This window comes from Macaca nemestrina, chromosome 13, assembly GCF_043159975.1.
Source record: "Macaca nemestrina isolate mMacNem1 chromosome 13, mMacNem.hap1, whole genome shotgun sequence".
Classification (NCBI taxonomy): Eukaryota; Metazoa; Chordata; class Mammalia; order Primates; family Cercopithecidae; genus Macaca; species Macaca nemestrina.
Genome location: NC_092137.1, coordinates 15,723,261 through 15,739,041, shown reverse-complemented (window position 1 = coordinate 15,739,041; position 15,781 = coordinate 15,723,261).

Here is a 15,781-nt window from a genome sequence, read left to right as displayed (position 1 = left end):
ATGGAATACTATGCAGCCATAAAAAGGAATGAGATCATGTCCTTTGCAGGGACATGGATGAATCTGGAAGCCATCATCCTCAGCAAACTAACACAGGAACAGGAAACCAAACACCACATGTTCTCACTCATAAGTGGGAGCTGAACAATGAGAACACACGGACACAGGGAGGGGAACATCACACACCAGGACCAGTTGGGGGTGGGGAGTGAGGGGAAGGAGAGCATTAGGACAAATAGCTAATGCATGCGGGGCTTAAAACCTAGATGATGAGTTGATAGATGTAGCCAACCACCATGGCACATGTATACCTATGTAACAAACCTACACATTCTGCACTTGTATCCCAGAACTTAAAGTAAAACTTAAAAAAAAAAAAAATACTGGCCAGGGAGATAGAACTAGTATTGTTGGTTCTTAGACCAATCAAGGTTCTCTTCTAGGGAGTGCAGAAGAACCGAACTTACTCTTATATACATGGCCTCCTAACACCTGAGCAAATTGGGGTTCTGTGTAAGGGAGACTGATGGGCAACAGCTATTGCCCTAAAGCCTCTCTTTGGAGAGTGGTCCCATGGGCTCCAGCGCTGGTTTCAGCAGTCTCTCATTGTGTGACTTTAGGCAGTCCTATCCCCATGTGAGCAGCTCTCTCTGCTTTAATCAGGATCTCTACTACGTGAGGGCTTTATTCAAGTGAGCCAGGAGGTGCAGAAGCGTGGGAAGTACGATAAAACTAAGTCATAGCAGGGACCCCATCCCTCAACTCCATAATTTGTCATCCTTTTGTTGCTCTTTCATCTGCCCCACATTGCAGAAGGCATGGGGCCTCTGGTCCTTCTAGAGCTCCACCTCCACACTCCAGAGACACCTGCTTCTTGCAGAGGCAACTGACGCTCACCAAAGAGCCAAGTGCTCCCAAGCTTTCTCCCATTTCCCTGCAGTCAGCTTGGGGAAATGTGCCTGGGTTCTGACCAATGGGATGTGGCTGAGCCTTAAAGACACCCTGAGCAGCCCTTTCTCTACAGCTCCCTGGGAGTCCCCACGTTCTAACCAGCATGGGTGTCAAATGACCCACATCAGCCTGTGATGTGATGCTTCCACAGGGTGTGAGTGGGACTAAATGCGTTCAATGGTATGAAAGAGTTCTGTAAACTAGAAAGTATTTACATGTGAGCAAATAACAGAATTAAGGGTAATAATGTTGCTAGTTGCAACAGTGGCGCTGGTAATGGAGGCAGGGGGATAAGTTACTGTGGCAGCTGGGTAGTAATTCTAGAAGTTGCAGTTGTGGGGGTGAGAGTAGCCAGGCAGAGGTAGGATAATGGTGGCGTTGGTGGTAGTGACACAGTAATGTGATATTGACAGCCGCGATGGTGTTGGCATATTTGAAAATAAGCTAAAATCTGCACAGTAATGTTAATAGCGGTAATGATGGTGATGGGAGCAGCTGCACAAAGCCTGTTTGCATTCTCGGCAGGCAGGGCAGAGCCAGCACAGCGATGCTGGGTCCTGCTCAGAGCTGTCCGTGTTCCTCTATCCTTAGTTCTTGGCTATTATTATTATTATTATTACCATTATTATTATTATTATTATTATTTTGAGACAGAATCTCGCTGTGTCTCTCAGACTGGAGTGCAGTGGCGCAATCTTGGCTCACTGCAAGCTGCACCTCCCAGGTTCACACCATTCTGGCTCAGCCTCCCGAGTAGCTGGGACTACAGGCACCTGCCACTACACCCAGCTAATTTTGCTTTGTATTTTTAGTAGAGATGGGGGGTTTCACCGTGTTAGCCAGGATGGTCTCGATCTCCTGACCTCGTGATCTGCCCACCTCAGCCTTCCAAAGTGCTGGGATTACAGGCTTGAGCCACCGCTCCCGGCTGCTCTTGGCTATTCTTTTAGGCCTTTAGTAGGCCTGGCTGCTCTTACTTGTGGAAACCCTGCCCCTTTCAAAAGACATTGCTTGATTTATTTCACAGTAAGGAAACTGTGGCTCTATAGATCATCAGGCTTCTCAAATTATGTATATAATATTCTAAATGAGTTTAGTTGTGGCTCACTATTGGTATGTTTTGTAGGCTTCCAATTAAATAATAAATAGGATTTTGGAAAACCAGATACTATATGTTCTCACTTATAAGTGAGAGCTAAGCCGTGGGTACGCAAAGGCATACAGAGTGGTATAATGGATATTGGAGACTCAGACTGGGGGGGCAGGGGAGTTGGGTGAGAGATAAAACATCAACTATTGGGCACAATGTACACCATTCAGGCGACAGGTACACTAAAAGCCCAGATTTCGCCGCTATACAATTCATCCATGTAACCGAAACCCACTTATACCCCTAAAGCTATTGAATTTGTTTTTAGTTTGCTGTTTGCTTTATGTATTTTGCAGCAAATTTTTCAAGCCTCAAACATTTTTGTAGGCTCCCAAAAAGTGTATAGACCCTTACAGTGCCTAATAGTGGCCAGTGGTCAAAGGATCTCCGGCTTTAGGGGCTGTCCAAGGAGGGAAGGATGGGATTCTTCCTCCTTCCACCACATGCTTGATTCGTCCTTATGGGAGGGTCCCCAGCCCACGTGGTGAAGGCCACCTATGGGCCCCTCTCTCCAGTAACAAAGGCCTAGAGATGTGACACACACACACATCTGCAGACCCGGAGGTTGGAAGACCAGGCCAGGCTGCCGTCCCTGTGGCTGGTGCGCCAGGGCCTCCTGGGACATGAGGGCACCAGGGCCCAGCCCTAAGGACTCAGGCTACCAAAGGTTTCCACAGCTTCGTGAGCCTTAGTGTTTTCCTTGAAAAGCATTGACAATTACTGTCTTAAAACAAAGCAACAGACAGAGGGACCAACAGGTGGCTAGAAGTGGTCTTGCTCTTGGGCCTGAGCAGATGTTTCTGACAATTCCCCACTGAGCCTGGGGGCTGGATCCCAGATGGAATCCTAAAGGTTTGGAGTGGCTTGGGAGCAGCAGTTTAAAGGCACCAGAGAATTCAGGTGAGGGTCCGGGAACAGAAAAGCCACCTTGAGCCTCAAGAAGGTGCCAGATCTTCTTGAAGGACCCTCGAAGGTTACAGTCTCTGGAGACCCAAGGGGCTTTCTCATGCAAGGGGCAATGGACAGGGAAGCTGAAACACGTCTAAATGGCCGACAAAGTTTCTCACTTCTGGCTTGGAGAGAGCAGAAGTAAAAATTGCCGACAGCTCCTGTCTCCTGCAGAGCAAAATCCCAACTCCTACCCATGGCACGCAGGGCTATCTGTGATCAGATCACTCGTCCTTGTAACACTTCTAAAATTCAGCTTTCCTAAGGGTCAAGGGCAACCTGCTCACCTTCCTGCCCCACCTCTATCTCTCAGCCACACTGACCTGTCTGTGTCCAGCCCTGCGTCTATGCCTGCCCGTTCCTCAAGCTCACCTCTTCTTTGAAACCAACCGTGACCTTCCCAGGCAGCACTGGTCGGGCCTTCAGCTGGGCCCCACTATTGGGCGCATCCTTACATAACTGCATGTATTTTGCTGACCTGCAGTGTTTTGTTTACATGACTATCTCTGCACAAGCGTGTGAGTTCCTCCAGACACGAGTGTTTTATTCATTTGACTGTCCTCAGCACCACGCCCAGTCCTTGCCCTATGACGCGTCCTCAGTACATAGGTGAGAAATGAATGAAGAGCAACTCTACTGATTAATACATGAAGACGTAACTGAATCATTGAAAGAATGAGAGCAGGGGGCATTTACTTTCAATAAGGGATGCTGTCTGGTGCTACTAAGTGCCCTAAGCACTGTCTGTGTGAAAGGAGTCCTCTGGCCCCTGTTAGGGTTTCCTTAAGGGAGGGGCTCTCCCTCGCTGGGGAGGGGCCCCTGGGGGCTGCAGAGTGGCTTTGCAGCTGCCACTAACCCTAACCATGTGCGCGTGCTGGGCGGCCGGCGGGCCACTTCATTACTTTGTGCTTAAGGAAATGCCTCCCAGCTCTGCACTTGCCTTTTTAAATTTCACAACCACTAAATTCACTCCCAGCGTTGCTTTATAGCAAATGAAAGTAGTGTGGGGGATCCACAACAGACATCTCTCCACACAGCCAGCCCGGGAGCGGCCTGAGACTGGGGTGGGGGGCAGGGACACACAGCTGTCCAAGGACGCCTCTCCCGGGAGACCCTGGCCCCTCAGCACAATCTGCCAAGCTGGGGTTAGGGAAAGCTTCTCTTCCATAATTAAAGTCTGAGTCTTTTTTTTTTTAATCTTTTTTCTTTTGTTTTGCAGTAGTTTTAGGTTCACAGCAAAACTGAGCAGAAAGTAAAGCGAATTCCTATATACACTCCATTCCCACATATTCATACTCACAGCCACCCCGCTATCAATATCCCACACAAGAGTATGACTGTAAAATCAATGAACGTATATTAACACCCCATCACCCAACGTCCATAGTTTACATTAGGGTTCACTGTTGGTGATGTACATCCTTTGGATTTGGACAAATGTAGAAGGCCATGGAGCCACCGTTATAGGATCACACAGAATAGTTTTGTTGCCTTAAGAATCCTCTGTGCTCTGCCTATTTATCCTCCTTCCCTCAACTCTTAGCAGCCACTGACCTTGATACTGTCTCCATCGTTTTGTCTTTTCCAGATGGTCATATAGTTGGAATCATAGAATAAGCAGGCTTTTCAGATTTGCATCTTTCACTTAGTGCTGGGAATTTAAGATTCCTCCATGTCTTCTTGTAAGCCTGAGTATTTTTTTTTTTTTTAGACGGAGTCTCGCTCTGTCTCCAGGCTGGAGTGCAGTGGCAACCTCTGCCTCCCGAGTTAAGCCTGAGTCTTTGAATAGGAGCTGCAGACTTAGGAGCACTTGTTTACGGATGAGATCAATGTGACTCGAGATTCTAACTTTGCCATTTGTGAGCTTGGACCACTGACTCACTCTCTCCAGTCCCAGCACTGCACACTACCTTCTCCTCCTCTTCGAGGTTTTGTCAGGCTTTCTCTTCTATTTTGTTTTATTTAGCTCAGCACCAAGCCAAGGCCCAACCATGGTTTCCATGCAGGGAAAGACCAGAAAGCCATGGAACAATTGATGGAGAAGTGGGGCATCAGAAACTCAAAAGTCCCCTGCCCCTTTTTTGAGACAGGATCTTGCTCTGTTGCCCAGGCTGATCTCAAAATCCTGGGCTCAAGCAATTCTCTTATCTCAGCTTCCCAAGTAGCTGCAATTACAGGCTCGAGCTATCACTCCTATCAAAACGCCATTTTAACTGAAAATTGTGAGGCGTTTTTCCTAAGTGAGTGCCACTGCAGAGTAAGAAGACCCTAGAAGCTGCAGATGTGGGTTTCAGCTCCAACTCGACCTCCCGGGCTACCGGGGATGTGTCTCAGGCCTCTCTTTGCCCTCTGTCAACACCATGGAGACGTCAGTGACCTCAAAGGCAGGGTGTGAAAATGAAACAAGATGCAGGCAAGAAGCAGGCCCTGGGAACTATAAACTCTGGGCTCCAGGAAGCAGTATTTTGGAGGACAGAAGGGTCATCCCCAAAATTCAGGCCAGCTGGCTGTCCCTGTCTTCGGCAAAGCACAGATAGAGGTCAGATGGGGACATGGCTCCCCTAAAATCTACCTTTATATGACTTGGTGGCCTTCAATGAAGCTAAATATCACAGCTGCCAGACACTTTCCAGTGGCATGACATTGCGTTATTGTCTAATCCTCCCAATAAGCCACAGAGAAGGTACGACGATCCCTCGGAGGCCAGTCCTGCCATCAAGGTGGCCCAGCTAGCAGGGAGCAGTGCTGGTGTTCCAGTCATGCACTTCAGGCAACCCCAACACCCTTGCTTTCACCAAGTCAACCATGGGCTTCCCCTCCTTTCCATCAAAGACCTAGAAGAGCTCACATGGGAACATGCCCGTGTGTAAACCAACTAAGAATCCTGGAGATCACTTGCCCAGGGCACTCTCTGGGGCTTGAATAAATGACTTTCCTAAGAAATGCCATCAGTTCAATGTGCCCAGCTCTGCAAGGTGGCAGAGGGGAGCGAGCCCTCAGCATCAGCAGGGCCTGGGTGCCAATGAAGAGCAGTCCTTGCGGGCCTAGGGAGTGCCCTAAATGGGAATGCCAGTTTGCAGCGATTATTTTCGTCATCATCATCTGGGCCTCTCAAACTCCACCCACCCTCGCATTACCCACCTCTGAAAGGTCTGCTTGCCCACAGTGTTGCCGGAGCCCTGGCCTGGCAGTTCCACGTGCCTTGGAGCTTCCTTTGGAGCACCACAGGTATTTACTCCTTAGCCTTGTACCGAGGGATACAAACTGGTAAGGGCGCAGCTTTCCAACATTTCTCCTACTTTCTGCCCAACATGGCCTGTGCATCACTGTTCAGGCTAGGCTCCATCTAGGACCTCTTTTCCCCCATTCTCTCACGCCGCAAAGTTCACTGAGCTTCCCCCATGCACACTAAGGATGCAGATGTGAGTCACACATGATTCCTACCTCAAAGAAGCCCAGTGGCTTATCCTGCACAGGCACTGGACTGTGAAGACAGTCTAGTGAATGAAACCAACTGTCTCGTTGGCCACCCTCCCAAGCCTGCCGCCCTCCCAAGCCTGCTGCCTCTCTAGGACAAAGCCAGATACAGCTCTGGAGTGACGGGAGAAGGAAGCCAGAGCCAGGGCAGGCTGGGGCAACCTAGCAAACTGAGGCTGAGGGATGTTTCACAACCTGCCCAAGGTCACTCACCAAGTAAATAGCATACTCAGAGCGAGGACCACCAGGAGGGTGAGGAAGGGAACGGGGAAAGACGCCCTGACAATGGCTGATGTCTCAATTACTACTTCTTGGGAGGTCATCAGTAAGGCCCCTCCAGTGCCACCCACACTGGAAGGCCTGCTCACCTAGTGTCATAAGACTGAGTGAGAGTCCCACATTCCAAACTCTAGCCTGAAGCTGCTGCTCAACACAGAGGTGGGATCCAGATTATAAACAGTACCATGCGTAGACCCAGGCAAGCAGACCCTGCCCTCCCTGGAGATCTGGAGTGCCTGCTGGGTCTCCCTGCAGCAGCGCCAGTCCCTACAGGGAGCATCCCCTGTCCTAAAGAAGAAAGTGCATATTTGGCCCCAAAGGAATCGACAATTCAAGAAAGGATTGGCCTTGAGAGAAGAGCGGAAGGCTGGGAAATGTAAGCGTGACTACCTGTGCCCTCCTCCACCGAGGCTTCGAGGGGAACTTCAGAGCATGGGAGGCAGAAAGGGTTTGAGGAATGCCTGCCCCCGAGCTAGGAGCCCCACCCTGGGCTGGCTCCCTGACTTCCTCAAGTGGTCTCACTGCTCTGAGCCCCGGTTTGCCCATCTCCAGAATGGCGATGGCACCTCCCACCTGGTATTGTTGAGAGGGTAAGGGAGCAAGGCTGGCCCCGAGGAGGTGCTCTGCCAGCCTCTCTGCCCTGCTCTTTGTAAGCTCCATACTTCTGGGGGTCTGCAATTGTGGACTGTGAGAATCAGAAGGGCAAGTGACTCAGTGGTACAGAGCTGTAATCTGGCGAGTTTGCTCTCTCTGTTCTATTAGAAGGTGTGCCCTGAGAGGGCAGAGAGCTGGGAGGGCTTGTTCCCACTGTCTGTGATGCCAAGAAGAGGACCTGGGGCTGGGTTACAGCAGATTAGTCTCTGCGGAAGAACAGATAGCATCTCAACACCTGGCACAGGAACGCAAGCTCTGGCTTATCAAGGCTTCCCAGGTCCCCAAAAGCAAAGATCCTCGTTACGAAAGGTGTATTTTTTTTTCCAAAGACCAAAAATAGTTCAACATTTTTGAGCCATTTCTGAATACAGAATTGCTCAAAGTACAGAACAACAAATGAGACACGAAGAATAAAGAGACAAAAGAGACAAAGCCAGATGATACTGGGCTTCCTAGGTACCAGTTTCTGGTGCTTGTGCTGGCACCCCAAGGATGCATCCCAGCATGAAGACAGATGCCCTCATGCATTTGCAGCCAGGAGCTCCATTCATCACACTCATTCCCTTCTTGGTTCATTGTGATTTTAGCCAAAAGCACCTGTTGAGGATCCATTTTTTTCTTCTCAAAAGAAGAATCAGAATTGGAGTCTGAGAGAAGTCAGACATGCTCATTTTTTTAAAAGCCTCAATAATTGCAAAGTGGTTCAATTAAAGTAACAAAAAGGAGATTGCAATTGATTTCTAGAAAGTCAGAGTTTATTGTTAACATTCTGCTTTGAATTTGAGATTGAAAATCTTCAAGAGGAAAAACTATAATGAATATAGCCTTTAAAGGATTTCTTCATTTTTAAAGAAATAGATCAGTCTCCTTTTCTCAGATCCTAAGATACTCAGCTGAGTATTTGCAAACTTTTTTTTTAAGACCCAGCCTCATATTTTTGAGAATCTCACAGACTTACAAAGCTGGAAAAGCCTCAAAAGACTCAAAGCCTCAAAACTCCAGCCAATTCTATATTCCTCCTTGGAGTGAAGAAAACAGGGGCTTTGAACTTGGACAGACAGGGTTCACACCCCAGCTAGACCAGCTGATGGGGGAGCAGCCACAGGCAGGTCACTTCACTGCTCTGAAACTCAGCAAACACTTCTGAGTAAAATGCTGATGATAATTCCTGCCTTGGAGTGAGGAAAATGTTAACTAACACAATATATGCAAACCCTCAGATTAGTGTCTGGGTGTTTCTCTTGGAGAGGGTCATGAGATGATCAATGGTGGCTACACAGAGATGTTCCCAGTAAGCTCAGGCCTAGGTCTTGTGAAATATGCAAGAAAGGATACTCACCTATGCTAGGCTTGGCGCTGTCTTCCATTCAACAAGAGTGCGCTCATGTGGACACACCCACCCCTACTCCTGGCCCATGGCCCGCCTGACCCAGGTGCACACATACATGCTTCTCCTAAAGTCAGCCCAGGTTCTAAGTCCCTCATGCAGGACACTTGCTGTCCCTCCCTCCTCTTTGCTTGTTCCTGCATTTACTGCCACTTAGTCTAAGCTCTCAGTTTCAAGAATCCAACATTAAAGCCCACCTTCCCCATCCCATCCCCTCTCCACCCCATCCAGCCCATTCTCCTGTTTTTAAGGACCTTTATCTCCCAGTTTCCCTTGTTGCCTCAGGGAGGAGCCCCCAGCCCCTCAAAACTGAGCCCTCAGTCTTACTGCTCTGCCAAGGCCTTCACCTAGTGAGGACATGGATTGAATTTCTGCCTAGGAGGGACAAGGGATGGCAATTCAGTGAGGGTGAAGAAGGGGGTGTCACTAAAAGACTTGTCTGGAAGCACCATCTACATACCTGTGGTAGGTTTACTTCAGGGATTGGGAAGAAAGATGGAGGGATTATGAGGAGGCTGGATGCCTTCCACCATCACTGACCCATGTCTGCCCTGATATCTGGAACCCGTATTCACAGCTTCCCTTCCAGATCGGCAGACTTACTCATCCACTGCTCCTGGATCAAGAATGGCAGGAAAGAAAAAAGCTAACATGTCTCGGGCCCTAAGGAAAGAACTAAGTGGTCTGCATTCCCTTCTGGGCTCCTTCGCATCTGGGTGTCTAAAGACTTTGCATGGTGCCAGCCCAGCTGAGCCTTTCCCAGGATGCCCTTTCCAGATGCTGCGTCAGCTCACACATGTCATCACGAATCTGCATTTCCACCTTGTTGCTGGGGCAGTAGGTGGGCCCACAGCAGCGCCTGCTCCATGCGTGTCCTTCAGCCTCTCCAGGTGCAAGTGCAGCTGTGTGGTGAAGATGCCTAGCCACCTGCAGGTCACCTGCATCACCAAGGCTGGAGGTGATGAGGGCCCAAGGCCACCCTCGCTGAATTCCTTGTGGGTTCCGGTTTGGCTTTCCCCTCCCCTACTTCATCCCCATCCCTCCTGGCCCTGCTAAGCTCAAGCCCAGTCCCTCATACAGCCTTGTTCTAAATCACTCACTGTGGCCCTGTTATTTTAAGGAATCCCGAAGTAATAGAGTTAGGAGAGTGCAATGGTTGAGAAGGTAACTTCTGGAACCGCACATTCTGAGTGCAAATCCTGACCGTGCTGGGTCACTTGTAGCTGTCGACCTTTGCTCTTACAACTACCTGTCTCAGTTTGTTCATCTATAAAATGGGAATAATATAACAGTGACACCTCATAGGTGGTCATGAGGCATAAATGAGTTGATCTCTGAAAGGCGTTTGGAATAGTATTAACTACCTCCAAGAGCATCATTATTACTATCATCTCAGTTTGTCTTTAAAAACTTAGTGAGATGGGTATATTGTTGTATTCATAGATCAGTGGAGTGGGACCCAGAAAGGCTAAGTAACTTAACCAGGGCCACATGGCTGGCAAGTGATAGAGCCAAATTCCATCCCGGGCCAGTTTGCTTCCAAACAACACCAGGCAAGGGAAGATTCCCACTTCCATTTCTTATCTCTAATCCTTTTGGGAAGTCGCTTCTTTGGAAAGCTTTCAAGCCGCTTGTTTCATAACGACCTTTAATCATTTTAACCAAGAACAAAAATATTCATAGACTTAGACCTTTTTAGACAGATTCAAAGATCTCGAGGAAGAGATTATTTCCCCCTTGATACTGAATCCTTTTCTGAACACAGTTTGATTTCACTCATGGCTAATTTGGAATTTCAATTACTTGACAAGTATTTATTCCTCTCTCATCTCTCTCCAATGTTGTGCTAAATGCTACAGGAAAAACAGGCACCTGTGGTGGTGCGGTAAATCCACTGGACCTGAGTTTGAAAAGTCCATGCATACCTATTCACTCTGCAGTGTCTTCTCTGTAAAAGAGAGGTAAAGAGACCCACTTCTGTAGTAGTGATTGCAGTGGACTGAATGGTGGCTCCAAAAAGATATGTTCACATCCTAATACCCAGACTCTGTCAATGAGAACTTATTCCATAAAAGGGTCTTTGCAGAGGTAATTAAGATCTTCAGATGAGGATATCACTTGAATTAGCTGGGTGGACCCTAAATCTGATGGCAAGTGTCCTTATAACAGACAAAAGAGGAGGAGACACAGACATAAGAGGAAGAGCAGGCCATGTGAAAACAAGGAATGCCTGGAACCACCAGAAACTGGGAAAGAAAAGGGAGGGTTCTTCCCTGGACCTTGCTGACACCTTGATTTTGGACTTCTGATGTTTAGGACTGTGAAAGAGTAAGTTTCCATTGCTTAAAACCACCAAGTTTGTGATGTTTTGTTAATGGCAGCCCTGGGAAGCTAACAGAGTTATCTATTACTGTGTAACAAATTAACACAAATTTAGCAGCTTAAAACGATGTCCATTTATTATCTTCAGTTTTAGAGGTCGGAAGTCTAGACACAGCATGGCTGGGTTTTCTTCCCAGGGTCTCACAAGGCCGAAACCAGGTGTCAGCTGGCTGCACGGTCATCTGCAGCTTGTGGTCGCTTCTAAGCTCCAGTGGTTGTGACACCATTCAGTTCCTTGTGACTGTCGGGCTGAGATCCTTCTTTCCTGGCTGGTTATTGTCCAAGGGTCACTCTCAGCTCCCAGAGGCCACTTGCATTCCCTGAGGCCTGGGCACCTCCATCTCTAAGGCAGCAGCGGCAAATCTCTCTCAGGCCGAGTCCCTCTCACACTTCAGATTCAGGCTTACCTTGTCTCTGACCTCTAGACCCAGATTTAAAGAGCTCCTGTGATTAGGTCAGTCCTCCAGATAATTTCTTTTTCATAAAGTCAATGATTTTTTGTTTGTTGTTGTTGTTTTTGTTTTGTTTGTTTGTTTTTCGAGACGGAGTCTCGCTATGTCTCTCAGGCTATAGTGCAGTGCCACAATCTTGGCTCACTGCAAACTCCACCTCCCAGGTTCAAGCGATTCTCCTGCCTCAGCCTCTTGCATAGCTGGAACTACAGGTGTGCACCACATCTGCCTAATTTTTGTGTTTTTAGTAGAGATGGGGTTTCACCATGTTGGCCAGGCTGGTATTGAACTCCTGACCTCAGGTGATGCGTCCACCTCGGCCTCCCAAAGTGCTGGGATTACAGGCATGAGCTACCATTCCCGGCCAAAGTCAATGTTAAATGTGGTAATGGCTGTGAAATTCTCTTGTAAATAACAATGCTGAACAAATGTGAAAGATTATTACTTTTAAAAAGTTCACACTTATTTTAAATGGGGGGGGGAAAAAAAAAGTAATAGGGCATGGATTCTATTCTCCAGAAGAGACGTGAACTCCTAGATGGAAGGAAAGCCAGGGATGGTGTCTGAAAGAGACCGTAAAGGTGAACTAGAATTATAATCACAGTCAATGCCATGTACTGGTCTGAATGTATCAACTGAATTAAACTTTACGATAACCCTAGAAGGTGCTCTCTTAGTCCATTCAGGCTGCTATAACAAAATACCTTAGCCTGGGTAATTTATAAACAACAGAAATGTATTGCTTACTGGTCTAGAAGCTGAGAAGTCAAAGATCAAGACATCAACAGATTGTCTTGTGAGGGCCCATGCCTCATAGATGGAACCTTCTGTGTTTCCCCATTTAGCAGAAGAAGCACAAAAAGCTCCCTTAGGTCTCTTATATAAGGGCGTTAATCCCATTTGTGAGGGCAGAGCCCTCTTAACCTAATCACCTTTCAAAGGCCCTAAATACCATCATCTCAGGGGTTAGGTTTCAATGTATGAATTATAGAGGGGCACAAACATTCAGACCATAACAGCTGCTATGATTATAAACTCCATTTTTGCAAATGAGAAAGCTGAATTCAGGAAACTAAAGTAAATTGCTGGGAGCAATACACACCTAATAGGCAGTAAAGGTAGGAGCTGTCTCTACTTGTCTAGCTCCTGAGTGGTCTTAAGCACAATGCTGCACCTGCCTCTTACAGTGGGAAGAATGAATCATGGATCAAGCTGGAAGTGATGTGGTGAGACATGACTGGCAAGCAGAGCAGGAGCTGAGTGGCAGAGGGAGTTTGAAGACAAGCGATGAGTGGAAGCAGGCAAAAGGTGGGGAGCGTTCCAGTTAAAGGGTCCAACCTCACACAGGGAGAAAGGCCTGAAGGTAACATAATGTATTTGTAGGGTTTAAAGGAAGCTAATTCAGCCTGTCCAGAATGAATTTTTTATATAACTACTGCCTATTGCCAATCAGCTCTACGGCCATATGAATCCTCAGAAACCTATACTGGGTTAAGTAAGCTTTGTTTCTGGGTCACAAAAACGTTTGGGAATCGTGAACATAGATTATGTTGGGAATTGATAGTTACAGCCCTGAGTGGCTTTTTTTTTTTTTTTTTTTGAGACAGGGTCTAATTCTGTTGCCCAGTGGCACTATCAGGGTTCACTGTAGCCTCGACCTCCCAGACTCAAGCAATCCTCCTGCCTCAGGCCCCCAAGTAGCTGAGACTATGAGCACATGCCACCATGCCCAGCTAATGTTTTGTATTTTTTTGTACAGACGAGGTTTTTCCATGTTGCTCATGCTGGTCTCAAATTCCTAGACTCAAGCCATCTGCTCACCTTGGCCTCCCACAGGGCTGACACTACAGGTGTGAGCTACTGTGCCTGGCCCCAAGTGGCTTTAACCAGCAATCTAAACCTCTAAGAGCAAGAATTTTGTGGCAGATTGTATTTTTCCAAGTTGATCCCAATACATTCCATCCCATCCCACACATTCTTCTTCAAATGTGACACTGGACCTGTGTTTCTACTCCTGAGTCTCACTCTGTGACTACTTGACCAATAGAAACCAGTAGCTTCCAGTTGTAGTCTCATGGGATGCTTGTTCTTTAAACCCAGCCTCCTTGCAGTGAGGAAGCCCAGTCTGCCCCATGGACAGGCCTATGTAGAGAGGAAGGAACCATCAGCACCAAAATGTTAGCATGTATATAAGCCCTCTCTGGGATGCTCCAGCCCCAGTTGAGCCACTCCAGTTTAAGTTATACATCAAAAAAAAAAAATGAGCTGACCCTGCTGAAACCTGTCCAAAATACAGACAGATGAGTCAAATTACCAATCATTGTTGTTTTAAGCTACCAAGTTTTGGGTTGGATTGTTATGCAGCAACAGATAACTGTTATGCAACAACAGATATATGTACCTGAAGTCAGGTGCTATCATAATACAGTCCTACAATGTATGACATTGGCTTTGGGACCACACAGCCTAAGAGCCACAAAGAAAATGGTGAAAATGTTAGTGAAAACCTTAAGGGCCTTGAGAAGGTTGCCAATGAGGGCATTCAGGAAAATCTTGGAAATATTATAGAAATCTTAAAGTCAAGGGGATTCTTGCCATGTAGTGGCAGAAAGTTTAGCAACACTGTACCCTGCAGTAACATGGAAAATAGGAAGGTATCTAACAACCTTGATGATCTAGCTAAGATTTCCAGGCAGATCTTGAAAGTGCCACCTGACTTCTTCTTACCACCTGTGATAAAATGTGAGAGGAGAAAGATGAGCTCAAGAATCCAGAACAGCTGGGCTCAAAAATTAAATGTTCTAGCCTGGGCAACATAGCGAGACCCCAACTCCAAACAAAGTGAAAAAATAGCTAGGCATAGCAGCTGACACTTACAGTCCCAGCTACTTGGGAGGCTGAGGCAGGAGGATCATTTGAGCCCAGGAGTTCAAGGCTGCAATGAGCTATGGTCATGTGACTGTATTCCAGTGTGGGTAACAGAGCAAGACCTTATCTCTTAATAAAAAATTAAAAGTAAAGTCAATTGTTTTCGTTCCCAAGTCTTTCCAGAGATAAACAATTGTCAAAGTAAGAAAGGAACTCTGGCCAAATAAAAATCCAGTATGAGTGCCTCTTAGAATCTCTCAGACAGACAAAAGGTCCTCTAAGAATCTTTTTTTTTTTTTTTTTGAGACAGAGTCTCATTCTGTCACCCAGGCTGGAGTGCAGTAGAGCAATCTCGGCTCACTGCAAGCTCCGCCTCCCTGGTTCACGCCATTCTCCTGCCTCAGTCTCCTGAGTAGCTGGGACAACAGATGCCCGCCACTGGAACCACAGGCATCTGCCACCACGCCTGGCTAAGTTTTTGTATTTTTAGTAGAGACGGGGTTTCACCGTGTTAGCCAGGATGGTCTCGATTTCCTGACCTCGTGATCCACCCACCTCGGCCTCCCAAGGTCCTCTAAGAATCTTAAGGGCATGTTTCAGCCAAGCAGATCTAGGTGATGCCCTATGGCACAAAGATGAACTGTCCCCACTGAGCACCATCCAAATGATCAACTTATGAGCAAAATTAATGATTGTGTTGTTTTAAGCCACTAAGTTTTGGGGTCATTGGTTATGCAACAATTGATAACTGGACCAGATGGAAACTACAGGGTTCTCCGTTCTCTGTCCAATACCCACCTATACAATGGCCTCTTTGATGTGAAGCTGCAGCTTAGCATTCTGTCTCCTGACCCACAGAATCTTACCTGGTGGACAAGTTCTGGTTGGCATTGGAGACAGGGAAGTCTCCATTCATTTGGTGGCTTTTCTGAATCCCACAGGAAACTATACTTTCGATAGAGAGGCATCATGAGGACTGGTCTCCCAGGTTTCAGCCTTAAGAGAGGCGCCATGGATCAGGGAGAGGTATAAGGTGAGCTGGGCTGGGACTCAGGGAGGGAAATGACCTGACCCTGAAGAAGCAGATGGGTGTTCTCTTCCAGGATCCCTTCTTAGAGCAGATTCCAATGGGGCATCGGGGGTGATGTTCAGAGAAGTACTCAGAATCCTTCTCCTTCCTGCTGGATCAGGGAGCAGGCTGACTTCTGTGTGAGGTCTGAGGAGCAGCGCCTG